Source organism: Leopardus geoffroyi, chromosome C3 (assembly GCF_018350155.1).
Source record: "Leopardus geoffroyi isolate Oge1 chromosome C3, O.geoffroyi_Oge1_pat1.0, whole genome shotgun sequence".
NCBI lineage: Eukaryota > Metazoa > Chordata > Mammalia > Carnivora > Felidae > Leopardus > Leopardus geoffroyi.
This window is the reverse complement of record NC_059338.1, coordinates 33,427,598-33,445,149: the sequence shown is the minus strand read 5'-3', so window position 1 is coordinate 33,445,149 and position 17,552 is coordinate 33,427,598. Positions and strand designations below refer to the sequence as shown.

Below are 17,552 nucleotides of genomic sequence, written 5' to 3'. Positions count from 1 at the left end.
ACTATTGGGACCTCATCAAGATAAACTTCTGCATGGCAAAGGAAACAATCAGCAAAACTAAAAGGCAACTGACAGAATGGGAAAAGATATTTGTAAATGACATATCAGATAAAGGTTTAGTATCCAAAATCTATAAAGAACTTATCAAACTCAACACCTAAAATGCAAACAATCCAGTGAAGAAATAGGCAGAAGACATGAATAGACACACTTTTCCAAAGAAGACATCCAGATGGCTAACAGACACATGAAAAAATGCTCAACATCATTCACCATCAGGGAAATGCAAATTAAAGCCACACTGAGATACCATCTCACACATGTCAGAATGGCTAAAATTAACAACTCAGGCAATAACAGATATTTGCAGGAATGCGGAGAAAGAGGAACCCTTTTGCACTGCTGGTGGGAATTCAAGCTGGTGCAGCCACTCTGGAAAACAGTATGGAGGTTCCTCAAAAAATTGAAAATAGAACTATCCTATGACCCAGCAATTGCACTACTAGGTAATTATCCAAAGGATACAGAGTGCGGATTTGAAGGGGCATATATACCCCAATGTTTATAGCAGTGCTATCAACAACAGCCAAAGTATGGAAAAAACCCAAATGTCCACTGATGAACGGATAAAGATATATGCATAAGATGTATATACAGAATGCAATATTACTCAGTGATCAAACAGAATGAAATCTTGCCATTGGCAACTACGCGGATGGAACTAGAGTGTATTATGCTAAGCAAAATAAGCCAGAGAAAGACAAATATCATATTATTTCATTCATATGTGGAATTTAAAATACAAAACAGATGAACATAAGGGAAGGGAAGCAAAAATAATATAAAAACAGAGGGAGGATTGCTGTTGGGGTATTGGGTGGAGGGAAGGGCTAAAGGGATGAGGGGCAATAAGGAGGACACTTGTTGGGATCAGCACTGGGTTTTATAGGTAGTGATGAATCACTAAATTCTGTTCCTGAAATTATTGCACTGTATGTTAACTAACTTGGATTTAAATTAAAAAAAAAATAGAGATAAAGTTTCAATAAAAATGAGAAACATGCTCAATGGAATGAACAACAGCCTAGAAGAAGCAGAGGAACAAATTAATGACCTAAAATACAGAGTGTTGGAAAGTAATCAAGCTGAACAAAAGAGGAAAAAAAGAACTACGCAAAACAAGAACAGACATAGGGAATTCAGTGACTCCATCAAATATAATAACATTTGTATTATAGGGATCTCAGAAGAAGCAGCAAGAGAAAAGGGGGAAGAAAATATATTTAAAGAAGTAATAGCTGAAAACTTCCTTCATCTGGGGAAGGAAAGAGATATCCAGATCCAGGAGGCACAGAGAACCCCCAACAAAATCAAAAGCAGATCCGCACCAAGACATATTGTAATTATAGTGGCAAAATATAGTGATAAAAAAAATAAAAGCAGCAAGACTAAGGAAGACCGTTGCATACAAGGGAAACTCCATAAGGCTATCAGTGAATTTTTCAGCAGAAACTTTGCAAGCTAGAAGGGAGTGGCATGATATATTCAACATGCCAAATAGGAAAAACCTGCAGCCAAGAAAACTCTATCCAGCAAGGCTATCATTTGGAATAGGGGAGATAAAGAATTTCTCAGAAAAACAAAACCCAAAGGAGTTCATGACCACTAAACCAGTCCTGCAAGAGATATTAAAGAGGACTGTTTTGGTGTTTTCTTCAAAGTGACAATGTTAAAGTAGGAAACACAAAAGTAGAAAAATGAATATTTCTGTAAAAAATCAGCTAAGGAACTCACAAAAAGATGTAAATCATGGCATCATAGACATAATATTTGGGGAGGAGAGGAGTAAAGAATGGTTTCAAACTTATGTGACCATCAAATTATAGACTGCTATATGCATAAGATGTTATATACAAACCTAATGGCAGCCACAAATAACCTCTAATAGATATGCAAAGAATAAATAGAAAGAAATCCAAATATATCACTGAACAAGCAAACTGTGAAAGAGAGAAAGAAAGGATGAAAGAAAAACTTCAGAAACAATCACAAAACAAGGGATAAAATGGCAATAAATACATATCTATCAATAGTTATTTTTTGTTTTGTCTTTAACATTTATTGACATGGTTTACCATAAGGACTGCAAAGAATGACTCAGATGTGTTTACTTAGAAAGGGTGTGGCACTGAGTGACTCACTGCTGCCCAAGTTCCAGAGCTCTTCCTGTAGGGTGTAAAGGACACGTGTCAGCTACAGGAACCTTATCCCGGCTTCTAATTAGATGCCATCACATATCCTGTCACCCTTCTGCATACCCATGGGGACACAGTAATTAAGTGCCAGCCAAGTTGTTACCAAGCCTGGGGACAATCCTGGCGCCATGACACTAGCAAATGCACTCAGCCAGCTTATGAATATGAGTCTTGGGACTCTCCCTCTAGTTGAGGTGGCAGAGGTTCCCACATCGAGAAAGAAGTGTAGTCTGTAGGTCTCTGAAACCATGCTGGCCTGGCTGGAAAAATAATGGGGTATACAGGTGTAGGTTGCTGGCCTAGTATGCTTCTCCACTCCGTATTCTCCTTCCCTCTGACCCAGTGCTGTGCATGCTGAGCCTACATACACTTGTCGGTCCTCCAAGGTAAAACGTGTCAGCAATACTTGGTGGTTTATTGCCAATGGGCACCAACATCCCACCCCAAAGAGATTCTGAAAAAACTGAATCGAATATGAGTTGTTTATTCAACTGAAGCTTGAAATCTTCTTTTATGAAGCTTATGTCTTCTGTGGTGTAGCCTGCCAGTTCCTGGTGAACTTTCAGCAAAGTACCTCCTCTTGGCAAGATGGAGGAGTTCCAACAGTTGATGACCATTGCTTCATGACTTCAGTGAGTGTCCACTTTCCTTCCTGACAGTAAAGGGTGCCATCCTCCTGAAGCAGCCCAGCTCTCACCACATGCCCTCCCACTTGATGGTGTGACTGGTCTTCCATTAATCTTCCATTAATCTCCTTAATCTGGCTTATTTCAAAGGTAATGTCTAGGGCATTTGGAAGTGCATCATCACTTTGTCATATATTAATCAAAACATTCACTTGCCTAATATTCCTAGGTGAAGCAATTTTTCACAGGCTTTGCGAGATTTCCACATCACCTCAATAAGGTTTTTACCTTAAAAAGGCCTCCAATTTCACATATTATGACATCATCCTGAGTTCTTCCAAGTCCATCAAAATGAAGGTGTTGAACAACCACATCTTTGTTTTCAAGGATTTCCTGTTTAGCTTCAGGTTCAGCTTCAACAAGTTCAGCTTATCTCCTACTTCTCCAAATCTGGCCCATTAGCTGGAAGAGGCTCCCAACTCCAGGCGTGTATTGTCCCTATGACTTCCACTGGCTACCACCTTGCAGAGCTGCCTGGGCCTGACCATGGCTCAGCTGGTGAGAGCAGAGGGCAGGTCCACTGTGGTGGAGCTACTAGTCAATGCAACACTCACAAGCCCTTAGACACGGTGCACTCTATCAATCATTACTTTCAATGTAAATGGACTAAACACTCCAAAAGACAGGGTGACAGGTGGATAAAAAAAAGAAAGAGACCCAACTATATGCTGCCTATAGAAAACTCATTTTAGACCTTAAGACACCTGCATACTGAAAGTGAGGGGATGGAGAGACATTTATCATGCAAATGGTGTCAAAAGAGAGCTGAAGTAGTAATACTTAGATAAGTAGATTTTATATGCTTTTTTAAAATTTTATTTTTATTTTTTTTTTTTTGTTTAAAGAGAGAGCATGAATGGGGGAGAGGGGCAGAAAAAGAGAGAAGATCTTAAGCAGGCTCCATGCTAAGCATATATAAAAAACACACAGTGAACATCATACTCAATGAGGGAAAAATGGAAAACTTGCCCCCTAAGGTCAGGAAAAAGACAAGGATGTCTACTTTCATCACTTTTATTCAACATAGTACTGGGCGTCCTAGCCACAGTAATAAAATTAAAAGAAATAAAAGGCGGATGCAAGGAAGAATTCAAACTTCACTATTTGCAAATAACCTAATACTAGATATAGAAAGTCCAAAAGACTTCACAAAAGAACTACTATAACTGATAAATGAATTTTGTAAAGTTGCAGGATACAAAATCAAAGTGCAGAAATCTGTTGCATTACTATGCAATAATGAAGAATAGAAATTAAGAAAAAAATTGCATTTACAATTGCACCAAAAATAATAAAATAGGAATAAATCTAACCAAAGAGGTAAAAGACCTGTACTCTGAAAAATATAAAACATTGATGAAAGAAATTGAAGAAGACACAAAGAAATGGAAAACCATTCCATGTTCATGGATTAGAAGAACAAATACTGTTGAAATGTCTATACTATCCAAAGCAATCTACAGATTTAATGCAATCTCTATCAAAATACTAAAAGCATTGTTCACAGAACTAGAACAAATGATCCTAAAATTTACATGGAACCACAGAGACCCCAAATAGCCAAAGCAATTTTGAAAAAGAAAGCTGGAAGTATCACAATTTCATACTTCAAGTTATATTGCAAAGCCATAGTGATCAAACCTGTATGATACTGGCACAAAAATAGATCCATAGATCAATAGAACAAGAAAGAAAACCCAGAAATAAACCCACAATTGTATGATCAGTTGGTCTCCAAAAATGCAGGAAAGAATATGGAATGGTAATAAGACAGTCTCCTTAGCAAATGATGTTAGGGAAACTGGACCATTTTCTTATACCATACCACAAAAACAAACTCAAAATGGATTAAAGACCTAAATGTGAGACCTGAAACCATAAAAATACTAGGAGAGAGCACAGGCGACAATGTCTTTGATACTGGCCATGGCAACATTTTTCTAGCTATGTCTCTTGAGGCAAGAGACATAAAAGCAAAAATAAACTATTCACTACATCAAAATAAGCTTCTACACAGTACAGGAAACAATAAAATTAAAGGGCAACCTACTGAAAAGGAGAATATATTTGCAAATGACACATCTAATAAAGGGTTAGTATCCAAAATATATAAAGAATTTATATAACAATACCCAAAAAAACAATCCAATAAAACTGGGCAGAAGGAATGAACAGGCATTTCTCCAAAGAAGACATGCAGAAGGCCAACAGACACATGAAAAGATGCTCAACATCACTCATCAGGAAAATGCAAAATCAAAACTACATTGAGATGTCACCTCACACCTGTCAGAATGGCTAAAATAAAACACACAGCAAGTGTTGGCAAAGATGTGGAAAAAAAGAAACACTCTTGCACTGTTGATGGTAATGCAAACTGGTCTAGCCAATGTGGAAAACTGTATGGATTTTCGTCAAAAATAGAACTATCCTATGATCCAGTAATCACACTACTGAGTACCTAAAGAATATGAAAACACTAATTCAGAGACATATGTTTATAGCAGCATTATTTACAATAGCCAAACTGTGGAAGCAGCCCAAGTATCTATTGACTGATGAATTGATAAAGACAATGTGGTGTGTGTGTGTGTGTGTGTGTGTGTGTGTGTGTGTGTGTGTGTACAGTGGGATATTATTTAGTCATAAAAAAGAATGAAATTTTTGCCATTTGCAATGACATGGGTGGAGCTAGACAGTGTAATGCTAAACGAAATAAGTCAGAGAAAGACAAATACCATATGATTTCACTCATATGTGGAATTTAAGAAACAAAACAAAGGGGTGAAAAAGAGGCAAGCCAAGAAACATACTCTTAACTCTTGAGAACAGAGGTTGGTGTGGGGGATGGGTGAAATAAGTGATGGGGATTAAGGAGTGAACTTGTCATGATGAGCATTGGTGATTTATGGATTTGGTTGACTGACTATATTGTACACCCGAAACTAATATAACACCATATATTAACTATACTGGAATTAAAATAAAAAAAATAAAATTCACATGGAAGAGTAGAGAGCCAAGAATAGCCAAAACCATTATATAGCTTTATAATACATGCTAGGGAACATCTCCTCACTTTGTACATACCTCGGTCAATGGTAAACTGTCTTACTAGAATTAACTTTGAAGAAGAATCACAATAAGCAGTGTTATGCAGCAACACAGAGACCCAGTCATAGATCCACACAAACATAGAACCTGGAAATATGAAGGTTGTATTCCACACAAGGGAAAAAGCATAGATTCTCTGATAATGAGTGTAACTGACATGTAAAAAGATTTGGACTCTGATCTTTTTGATCTTTTGAAAAAGGTTTTTACAAAGCCTGTATCTGACAGTTTATATTTTATTATAGTGTTCACTGTTGCACGGAAGTTTATTTTCATTATTAAATTTAATATAAAAAAACTATCTTATTTCAAGGTAGGGAAGGATTTCTAAAATAAGGCACAAGAAACACCAAAAAAAAAAAAAAAAAGAATAAGAAAAAAAGAAAGAAAGAAACAGCAACTAAGGAAAACATTCCAGTGTTCTTAGAAGCATTAAGTAAATAGATGGCAATAGGCAGAAAGGAAAAGTACTGGCACGAAAAGTAATATCCAGGGTAGGAAGAAACCCAGACCCCTTTGCTCCTAAGGGCAACAATTCATACCCAGGAGTGATGATGATTTTAACCCATTTGACCCTGGTGACTTAACCTACTAGAAGCTAGGCCCATGAAAATACACAAAACTAAAACAAATGATAATATGGGATGAATCAGAGTCACTGAAGAGAGCTTTACTAGACAAAAAAAAAAAAAAAAAAAAAAAAAAAAATGACAAAAATTGGAATGGAGTTCCAACAAACTGATTTGGACACAGAAACCCAGTGAATATTAGATTCATGGCCCAAAAGAAGACAAAACTTTATTCTCACAGGAGCAGATATTATGCAACTTGGACCTATTACCACTTGACACCTTTGAATATTTCGAGAAAAAATACTGATTTACGAAGATCTGTGATTAGCAGCAACCTGGAGATTCAGATGGCCTCTACCTAATATATTTATCCCTAAAAGCATATTCATTGAGAACAGCAGAAGAACCTAATAAAATAATAAAATTAGGATTATTAACTGTGATTCATGATAGGGGACACTCTCACCAATATATGTGGAAGCAACAGAAAAAATTGAAAAGATCAGTTTAAAAGCGGAGCCCCCATAGGACAGAAAAGCCTTATAGTATTTGCAGGTTCCAGAAACAAAGGATAACTGATTGATTTGACAAGAACAGCTGAGGAACTAAGTCAAAATAAAGGCTTTAACACTCATGTTTATCAACAAAACAGGCCTACACCTAATGTACATAGATGCAATCAAAATAGGTCATTTAGAACTAAATATGCAAGACCCATTTGGCCACCTAAGCCATTTAGACTACCACTATTTATAACAAATTATGAAGATAGAAACCCAAAGAGAAACCCCAGAAAATATGCATGTGCAGTGTCAGAGAAATGGAAACAACCACCTTTTAGAGTAAATAGACCTAAGAAAAATAAACCTACATATAGACCCACTGACCCATTTATTGTGAATAGTTACCCCATTTAAAAAACTTAATTCTATTAATAGACAAGCCATTGGTAGCCAGAGGAGAGCAAACCCCCTAGAGTCTGGGCAGTCTCTGTCTCTTGGCCCAAGCTGGTGACAGTCACTCAAGTTATACTGGCCATTTCAACAGAAACCACTTCATAAGTAAAAATGCTACATATATCACTATGTTGTTAGATACAGGGCTCTAAGTACCATTATACTAGGCTATCCTACTAATTTAGAAAACTTTAACAATAAAAAGGAATTAGTTGAAAGATTAAGGTGAAAATTAACCCCAGGGACAATGGTACATAGATTCCTAACAATGTGATAGATCACTCATTATGGATAAATGCCTTATTGGTCCCGATTTAGAAAACATTCTTGGACTAGATGTAATAAGACATATAAAAATTAAGAGAAACATTCAGGAACCCCTAAAGGAACAAATTATCATCCCTATATTTTGTGATTAACAATCCAATCTGGCCTGTTAAAAAGCCAGATGGATCATATAGACTTACAGTAGGTTAGAAGAAGTTAAATACTCTCTCAAAATTGAGGAAGTACTCCTAGATTTAGGCATTATCCTAATCAGTATCATCACTGGATTGGGAACTTATTACATGGTGATAGACTTATCTGACATGTTCTTTGCTATTCTAATTGATGAGGAGAGCCAATCCATGACTGCATTCATTGGGAAGGCAGACAATATCAGTTTACTAGGTTACCACAAGATTAACACAAGAGACCAGTAATAACCCACAACTTTCTAACACAAAACATCCAGGTTTTTCAGGAAAACAACACACACAAACCAGCATTTCCTATATTGATGACACATTTACTTGTGGTGATAACTTGGAAGAACAGACTAGAGTCACTATAGAATTAATTGAAATCTTTACACTCACAGGATGGACAACTGACCAAAGTAACATACAGGGACACTACACTAAAATTTCTAGGTCTTCTGAAGGCAGAATATATGAGACCCAGTCACAGACAAGCTAGATCGCACTTCATTTGTACCACAAAACCAGCAGCTCAGAAACTGATAGGACTTTTTGGATATTGGAAATAGCACATACCACATCTGAAGATATTAAAACACATTTTTGAAATAAATAGGAAGAGTAGGGAATTTAGATGGAGACCCATGAGGCAGTCTTTATTTCAAAAATGCTGTCAAAACTTATAATACCATCTCATGAGGGCTCTGGATATAAACCAGAGTGCCTATACTCACAAGGGTTTGGACTAAAACACCACTATGGACTAAAACACCACAGGACCCCCAAATATTACCCAACTGTATTTTGGACTGAGAAGTTCCTGTGGTCCAACAACAGGCACCAACCAATTAAGGGCTCACCCAGGTACTCTATGAGCCCTACAAAATTCAGAACCACTGACAGAAAGTAAACTAATTACACCTAAGCTACAACAGCCTATTCTGGAATGGGTAAAGCAGACCCCTGACCATAAAGTCCTAACATGGAAATGGTATATTTCCAAGCAGGACAAACAGGTTGAGGGTCAGCTTTGTGTGAACTGAGAAAATCTCCACTATGCCAATAGTGGACTTGCCAGAATTCCTGAGGGCAAGCCTATCCAAGCTCCAGCAGTTGGGCAATGGGGACTGCCCTGGTCCCTGGCACCCAGTAATGCCTGGTTTATACACGGATCAGCCTCCATGACACCATCAGGAGAATGCTGGCAGCCAGTGGCCTTGAGGACTAATGATGGTCTAACCCTGACAGATTCAGGCTTGAGAAAATCAGCACAATATGCTGAATTAATGGCCATAAAACTAACTGATGAACAATCTGTTAAAGAAAATCAGAATAACCTATATCTTTCTCAGACCCATGGGAAATAGCTGTTGGAATAGCTCTTTGGTCAGGAACATGGTGGGGAAATGACTGGAAAATAGGAAATATGAACATATGGAGTAAGGATATGGCAGAAAATAGCACTGGCTGACGTCTTCATGTTCATCACACATGTCTCGGCATATCAGAAAGACAAGGCTCAAGTACCAAAACTTAATGACCAGATAGACAAACTCACTAGGAAAACTAAGAGGCCCAAATTCCCAAAATTTGACAAAAACACAATGATTCACAACTAAGGAAGAAACCAATTCAAAACACAACCATATATAAACAAGCAGAACAATGGAACATAAAACCTGAGCACACAAATATACCAATTGATTGGGTCATTGCATGGGCACATATCACCAAACAAATCATGCTGGGACACAAAGCACTAGGACATGATTAGGAAAATAAATATGTATATACCTACCAAATACCTCCACTTTCAAATTAAGAAATGTGGGAATTGCTGAAAGTTTAAAGTGTGAAGGTCACTAATGAATACTCTGTAAGGTCAAAGAAGCAGCAGACCCTTCCAGATTACACAAATGATTGTATAGGATCCTTATCTGTACCAGAGAACAAATTATGCATGCACTTTGTAGACACATGGTCAGGAATAGGATTACTCTATCCTTGCAGGAAAAATGATCAGAAATCTACCATCAGAGCATTAGAAATCGGGATTGCTTGCTATGGTATCCCAATTAAATCAGGGGCCCCACTGCAAAGGAAAGCAAGTACAAGAATGGGCTAAGAACAAAGCATAGTAAGATACAAAGGACTTACACCTACAAGCCCAACCATGTCTGGGTCAAATGAAAGGCACAATGGCTTACTCAAGCAGAAGCTGACTAATAAGCCTGATATAAAAGCTTGGACGAAACCAGTCTGGGAGGTGGCAAGATCTCTAAACCATAAATATGGAAAGAATGGAAAAACTCCTATCGCATTAATATTGCAAGCACCTCTACAGATGAGACCACTAATAAACTCCAGAATCTAAACTAGAAGGAAAACATTAAAAAAAAAAAAAACATAATGGTATATATATAGTACTAGGGAAATTATGGTACCTGCCATCAATACAACCTACTGGATGACTGAAGAAAAAACTACATTACATCACATTAAAGAAAATAATATGATGACTCTGAAAATGGCAGGCATTAGAACACCATCTTTATTGTATTGACACCAGATGCCTGATATTTAGCCTCGCAAGATGGAGGGCGACTATGCTAGAGGGAATATAGGCAATAACGGACGTCATAATGGTAGATATCCTTGGGTGGCAAGAACAACGAGAAGGAATTAAAAATGCCAAGGGGGCGCCTGGGTGGCGCAGTCGGTTAAGCGTCCGACTTCAGCCAGGTCACGATCTCGCGGTCCGTGAGTTCAAGCCCCGCGTCGGGCTCTGGGCTGATGGCTCAGAGCCTGGAGCCTGTTTCCGATTCTGTGTCTCCCTCTCTCTGCCCCTCCCCCGTTCATGCTCTGTCTCTGTCCCAAAAATAAATAAACGTTAAAAAAAAAAAATTAAGAAGAAAAAGAAAAAAAAAATGCCAAGGAAACTATCTTTATTTTGCACGCATGAATCCACGATGCATCTTGAACCCTACCAAGATTACTAACGTGTCAGTGCAGCATGCTGCCTGCTGCCCATACTCTGTTGCCTATCTCTCCCTGTTGGATACCATAGTCATTACAGCTATGGATACTCCTCTGATGGCTCCAGCAGTAGGAGCTGTGCCAGTGTTCTGAACTGGAATGCCACTTTCTGGTCCGGCACAACTCCACTGTCTGTGACATCCTCCGCATTCTCCAGAGGTCACTAGTCTAGTCACCTTATTGCAACGGAGAACTCATCAACATCACCGGCATCAACCAACCCAGCCTCTGCACCCCATCCTTCGCTGTCAGCACTATCTACTCACTGGGAAAGCTTCAATCAGTAGAGACACCAAATAGTTAGGGAAGCTGATGAAGCAGTGGCGACCTCCATTTTAATCTCCACGAGAATCATCAAGGATTCTGAGCAACAACTCTATTAGACATTGACTTGGAGGATGAAGATTGGCCTGAACTACTAACTGGCTTTTGGTATCATAACCCAGCACATATATTTCGTCAACCAGGTTCTGAATTTTTTACTTTTGTTAAAAAAATATCTATTTCTGAAAGAGAGGGAGAGAGGAAGGGGCAGAGAGAAGGGACACAGAGAATCCCAAGGAAGCTCTGCACTGGCAGTGCAGAGTCCCATGAGGGGCTCGATCCCATGAACCCTGACATGACCTCAGCCAAAATTAAGAGTCACATGCTCAACTGACTGAGCCACCCGGGCATCTCTGTAGTTTTATCCTACTAAATTGAGGCAGCATTGGACACATCACAGAGACTCTGAAAATAACCTGGATTTAGTTCCTGATTTGTGTGTGAGCATTTTAGTGTAAAAGAGCAGCTGGTGAATACACAGAATAGGAATTATATCTTTAAATATAAATAGGCCAAAAACTGATCATCTACTACACTCCTGATTTATACTGTTTAACCCATATTCACCTACTAGAAAGTGAATAATGGCTCTATGGACATTATGCCCAGACTTTAAAAGAACCAGGGACATTATGTGGTATATAGAGAACACCCAGGAAACTTAGCACATAACACACTGTAATATAATCAAGCTACTATCTCCTATCACAGATCTCTACCCCAAGGGTGTAGAAATCATTGTTAATAAATCCATACCAGTCATATTGCAATTTATAATCATAGTCTATACATTAAAATTTAACATGTAGGACTTTCTAGGAAAATACAAATCCCCAAGTTGTGCTTGGGTTTATCCAGCTCCTTTATATCCAACTTACAACATATGCCAAAAACAGATAGCTCAAAGGAAGGAAAGCCTTATGGTTCCTTGTTGGACTGGTAGGAGGCTTAAGTGGAGGAACAATGGCAGCCACTTTTTCTCAATTCCAAATCAAATCACATTAAATTCTTAAACTTTGCTCTCAATTTGACACACATGCGGTGGCAGTTTTGTCATCATTGGGTATACAGATGGATACAATTAGCCTTATGTTACAAAACATAAATTTCACATGGCAGTAAAAAGCAAAGCAGCCGGAGAAAATGCTAAAAAATAGCAACACTAAAAAAAAACCCCAAATATGTTCTACGTACACTGTCAATGTACAGTTAGGGATGGCTGATATGTGGAGTACTCTTAGGACAGCTATAATCTTGGGTCAATACTGATTGTCTGAGATAACAGCCCAACCAGAAGTAGATATAATACATTCTAATGACTGCTATTCCTTGGACAACTACGAAATTAGAATATTGGCACTTAAGTAAGGAAACATGATCTCAGGTTACCACACTTTGCAGTTTCCCAGTATCAAAAGAGAGAGTGGAGCCCACTGGCTATGGAAAGACCCCTTATGATAAAAGGAAAACATGTTCCTAAGGATACATTGTTGGAATGAATCCAAAGTACCTTTATTATTGCTAGATCTTATACTATCTATACTATACTATCTATAGTATAAGTACTTATGACTATGGCTTTGATGCCTCCCCAACCAGTTATATATAACATAGAGCTAATATGCTCTAAGCCAAACCTCACTCTTATCTATTGGAGTCAAGGAAAAAACAAGGAACAGAACATTACCTGTGTAAAACTACAACAGGTAAAGAATATGACAATACAAGGAAAAAGATGTTAATTAAGTTCAGCAGAAGATAAAGGAACCCTTAAAATAACCAGAGAAATGTTTCACATCAAGCCTCCAAAATTAATAATGTAAATCTCACATCAGAAAACTTAAGAAAAGTGAAGGTATATTTGGAAGGTGAGATTAATAAAATCAAACTACCTTTGCAGGAATTTAAAAGAACAAAAATGCGCCTTTATAAAAATAATGGCAGTTTTGAGTTCTAGTGTTATGGCAGTTGAACACGTTTGATAGTGCTGTGCAAGCGTGCATCCCCTGGAACTTTATAAAAATGATCTTTACTTAGAAACGTAATTGTATGGAAATTTAACTGTGTCATTTAAGAAGCTTAACTTTTGGTTGCTTTATAATTAAACATGGTACCATGCTAAAGAGCTTTGTTATATTTATATTGATAACATTAGGAATATGGTTGCTTAAACTGGTCATTAAACTATAATATAAGAGAATGTTTGCCAAAGGAGAAATATTGTACAAATATGACTTAGTACCTGTGATGAATATTGTAAGTGTTGTAGAATCACAGGGTGGATTGATATCTTTGTGAATTTAGGTTTGTACATGACATTTGTATTAATTAGCTTTAGAGTGATTTGAAATCACAGGATCGACTGTTGTGTATTGGTTTGACGTGATTTTAAATCCACTTATTTATGACAAAGACAAAAAAAGTTGTTCTTAGAAGTGAAGTTGTTTTGATGCAACAATGGAGTTGTGTCAGGATGTCGTCATCTCATCTGTTCTCACTCATAACTTAGTAGCTCAGCTGCTGGGGGCCCTGGTCACAGGTTTATCAATAAAAATATATGAAGAAGCAAAGCAACTATGGCAAAGGAACATTAGACTATACTGAGAATTTGTGAGAACTATCGTAGAGTGTTTGGTCTGGGCAAGGCTACACTTTGCTGATCTAATATGACTCTTGAAGACCTAGGGGCAAATAGCTCCTGCCATGGTTAAGACGGCTCTTCTACTGACAGTGGTGAAAGGCATGTGGTATCCCTTCAAAGAAGGGATCTTGCCCATCAACACCAGCGCTCTTGCTCTAGCAACATGTTCTAGCTCCACGAGACTTTAGCACTGGCATCTGGACTTCAGCTCCAAGTTGGCTAACCTGTCTTCTGGGTACCACCTCCTATAAAATTACGCCTCAACTAAACTTGAACTTTATACATTTCATCTCCCCTTGCCTAGAACAATAGTATGACTAATCTAACCTTGGTTTGGAGTATGTTATTTCCATAGTGGCTAATGAAAAGACATTCTCTTGTATTCTATTGGCTTGTGAAATTTGCACAGTGAATTGTTGGCAAAGACAAAGTCAGCCTTTGAGTATTATTTGCCTTCCAAACAACACAGCTTTCAGAGGGATTATGCACAATTGTGTAGGGTAAGGCTCAGAATTAGGCAGAGGCCGGGCACCCCCAACAGCCTGACCTGGACTTGCCTGACATTGCCTGATCTGTGCCTCCTGCACCCTGTCAGTCATCTTTGGCTAGTCTGAGCTCTCTGGGCCTGTGGACCTAGTTCTCGTCCCCAATAACCTACATTACCTCATAGGTGTAGGGACCCCTTCCGCCAAAAATCACTGTGAGGCAGCCATCGAAATAGGTGACATTCAGTCCCCATGTGTACTTACTGTTTGCTGGGGTTCCAGGCTTCTGCAGCAATCAAGGCTCCCAGCTGTCTTTTGTCGGCAGACACCTTGGCCACCCTGCTTGATCCAGTCATGGAAAGGCAGTGGAGATCTGCCAGCTCTGCCTTCAAGGGGAATTTGGATTATGCGTAGGTTAGCGTTTCAAATTAGTCAGGTGCCAGATACACAGTGCCCCTCCCCATGTGAGCCAGCCTCACTGGACATTGACCTGCTGTAGGTCCCTCACTACCCTGACTTGGGCAGCCCATGCATATGCTGTATATACTCTTTCAGTTGCTTTTAGGCAGCTGGGTCCCTCCAGGCCTTTGGAAGCTTGGGCCATCCACAACAACCTGCGTTGCCTCAAGAGCAGAGACGTCAGTTGTATGGGCAATAGTCTGTGCCCATGGGAACTTGCTGTCAGCCGGGGTTCTCAGTTTCTGCTGTAATTGAGGCTTCCAAGTATCTTTTATTGGAGGATACCCTGGCCAGCCTGCCCGGTCCAGTCCTAGCAAGGCAGTCCAGATGACTCCAGCTCTGTCTTCACTGTGGATACATGCATTAGTATAGGTGAGGGCTTGAATATGGCAGACGCTAGATACTCCAGCAAAAATGAGTAAAGGAAACCTCCCTCACCGAAAATGGAGTCAGAAGCCCTGGAGGGGAACTCCTAATGCTCATATTACTCATTGCAGCCAGGATAACCATTGCAGCCAGGATAACCATCACATAGGATTATGAAAAGGATAACTTTTCACATAGGATTTTCTTCTCCTACTTTTAAGAAAAAGAACAAAGATCCATGCCTGCCCCAACAACAATGCACCAACCACCACCTGCAGCCAAGGAGAAACTTCTGTAACCTGGAACACTTGTCCTTTTCCAGAGAACTTTAAAAAATAAAAACCTTCTCAATTTCCTCCAAAAACTGAATAAAAACTGACCATCCCTTTGTCTCTTCATATTTGCCTATGGCTTGTTGTAGTTTGCTTGTCCCAAATAGCAATTCCTCTGCTATTTACAAATAAACTTATTTTGCTAGCAAAGTAACTGGCTATTTTAAGGTTGACATTACATGGTATCAGAGAAATGGAATCCAGAGAAGACCCCCAACAATTCCAAGGTTGTTGAGCAAACATGGCCAGTACTCACAGTGTATTCAGCTCATGGCTTTCTTGGTGACTCTGGAGTTTGAGGGTAAGTCTCTTGTGGACTTTGAGCTCCTCTCTATGTTTTGAGCGCTCAGGCTTTATTCAGGGTTTTTCATGAATGCATCTCCTTTCCTCCTGAGAGGAGGAACTTGTTGTCAAAGTTCCCTGGTAAGTCACCCATCCTGTTCAAAACAGGGAATAACATAATTCCCAGTGTTTTAGCACAGCTGTCAGAAAAGTGAGCCCTTCATAATTAAGACATTTTAGGGAATCCAAAAGCAGATAGGTTCCACAAGGTCCTTGGGCCAGGATTTTGTTCCTTTCTAGAAAAAGGGGTGAACTTTTGGACACTTAGAAATTGTAATGGCCATTCTGAGTGACACTTATGTTAGATAAGTCTACCTTAAGGGGTATGGTTGTAAGAGAAAATTCTGAAACTCTTGGAGACCGTGGAATGCGTTCTTTGGTTTGATATGTAGAATCTTCTAAAAGACAAAACGACTTGAAAAATAGTTCTAAAAAATCATTAGAACATTAAAACACACACACATTAGGAAAAGATATTGGCCATCTGAAGTCATAATCTTAACTTAGTCTATCTACCAGAAACATAATTTGGATCCCACTATTTATTTTCTTTTAAACCTGAGATATGGATAACATTTCTGAACAAAAGCTGTAATATTTATGTGCTCTGTAGGTCTATGTTATATATGTTATAGATATGTAATTTTTTTTTTTACCTCTGGATGGTATGGCCAAAATTCATTTGTAAATTTCTTTGATTATCCTAGAGAAAATTAAGCATTTATATAAATATACTTTATATAAATATAATTTATATATAAATATATAAATTTATATAAATATATATTATAGAAATATAGAAACCAATGGAAATGTTTTTCAGGTTCACAGGATCTGAGATAATCTTTGATAAATAAACACATGTAAGTTTGTTGGTTTAATAAGAACAGGTATGTCTTCGGTGTATCTGAATTAAATATAATGCAGATTAACAATTTATTCTGCCTGGTTTTATTTATTATTTATTTATTTTTCAACATAATACTTAATTATATATATTTTTAAATTTCCACCCAAATTAGCATATAGTGCAACAATGTATTCAGGAGTAGATTCCTTAATTCCCCTTACCCATTTAGCCCATCCCCCCTCCCACACCCCCTCCAGTAACCCTCTGTTTGTTCTCCATATTTATGAGTCTCTTATGCTTTGTCCCCCTCCCTGTTTTTATATTATTTTTGCTTCCCTTCCCTTATGTTCATTTGTTTTGTTTCTTAAAGTCCTCATATGAGTGAAGTCATATGATATTTGTCTTTCTCTGACTAATTTCACTTAGCATAATACCCTCCAGTTCCATCCATGTAGTTGCAAATGGAAAGATTTCATTCTTTTTGATTGCCAACAAATACTCCATTGTATGTATATATACACCACATTTTCTTTATCCATTCATCCATTGATGGACATTTGGGCTCTTTCCATACTTTGGCTATTGTTGATAATGCTGCTATAAACATGGGGGTGCATGTGTCCCTTCGAAACAGCACACCTGTATCCCTTGGATAAATACCTAGTAGTGCAAT

General features: G+C 38.3%; 1 long non-coding RNA gene and 1 pseudogene across 1 annotated transcript; one reads left to right on the top strand and one right to left on the bottom strand.

Annotated features, from left to right (window-relative positions):
• Positions 1 to 2,151: 2,151 nt before the first annotated feature.
• LOC123586561 lies at positions 2,152 to 11,221 on the bottom strand (annotated as a pseudogene).
• A 192-nt stretch (positions 11,222 to 11,413) lies between these two features.
• Positions 11,414 to 15,753, top strand: LOC123586986. Its single transcript, XR_006707050.1, has 2 exons — positions 11,414 to 11,547; positions 15,577 to 15,753. It is a non-coding gene; the product is annotated as an uncharacterized LOC123586986 (long non-coding RNA).
• Positions 15,754 to 17,552: the final 1,799 nt, after the last annotated feature.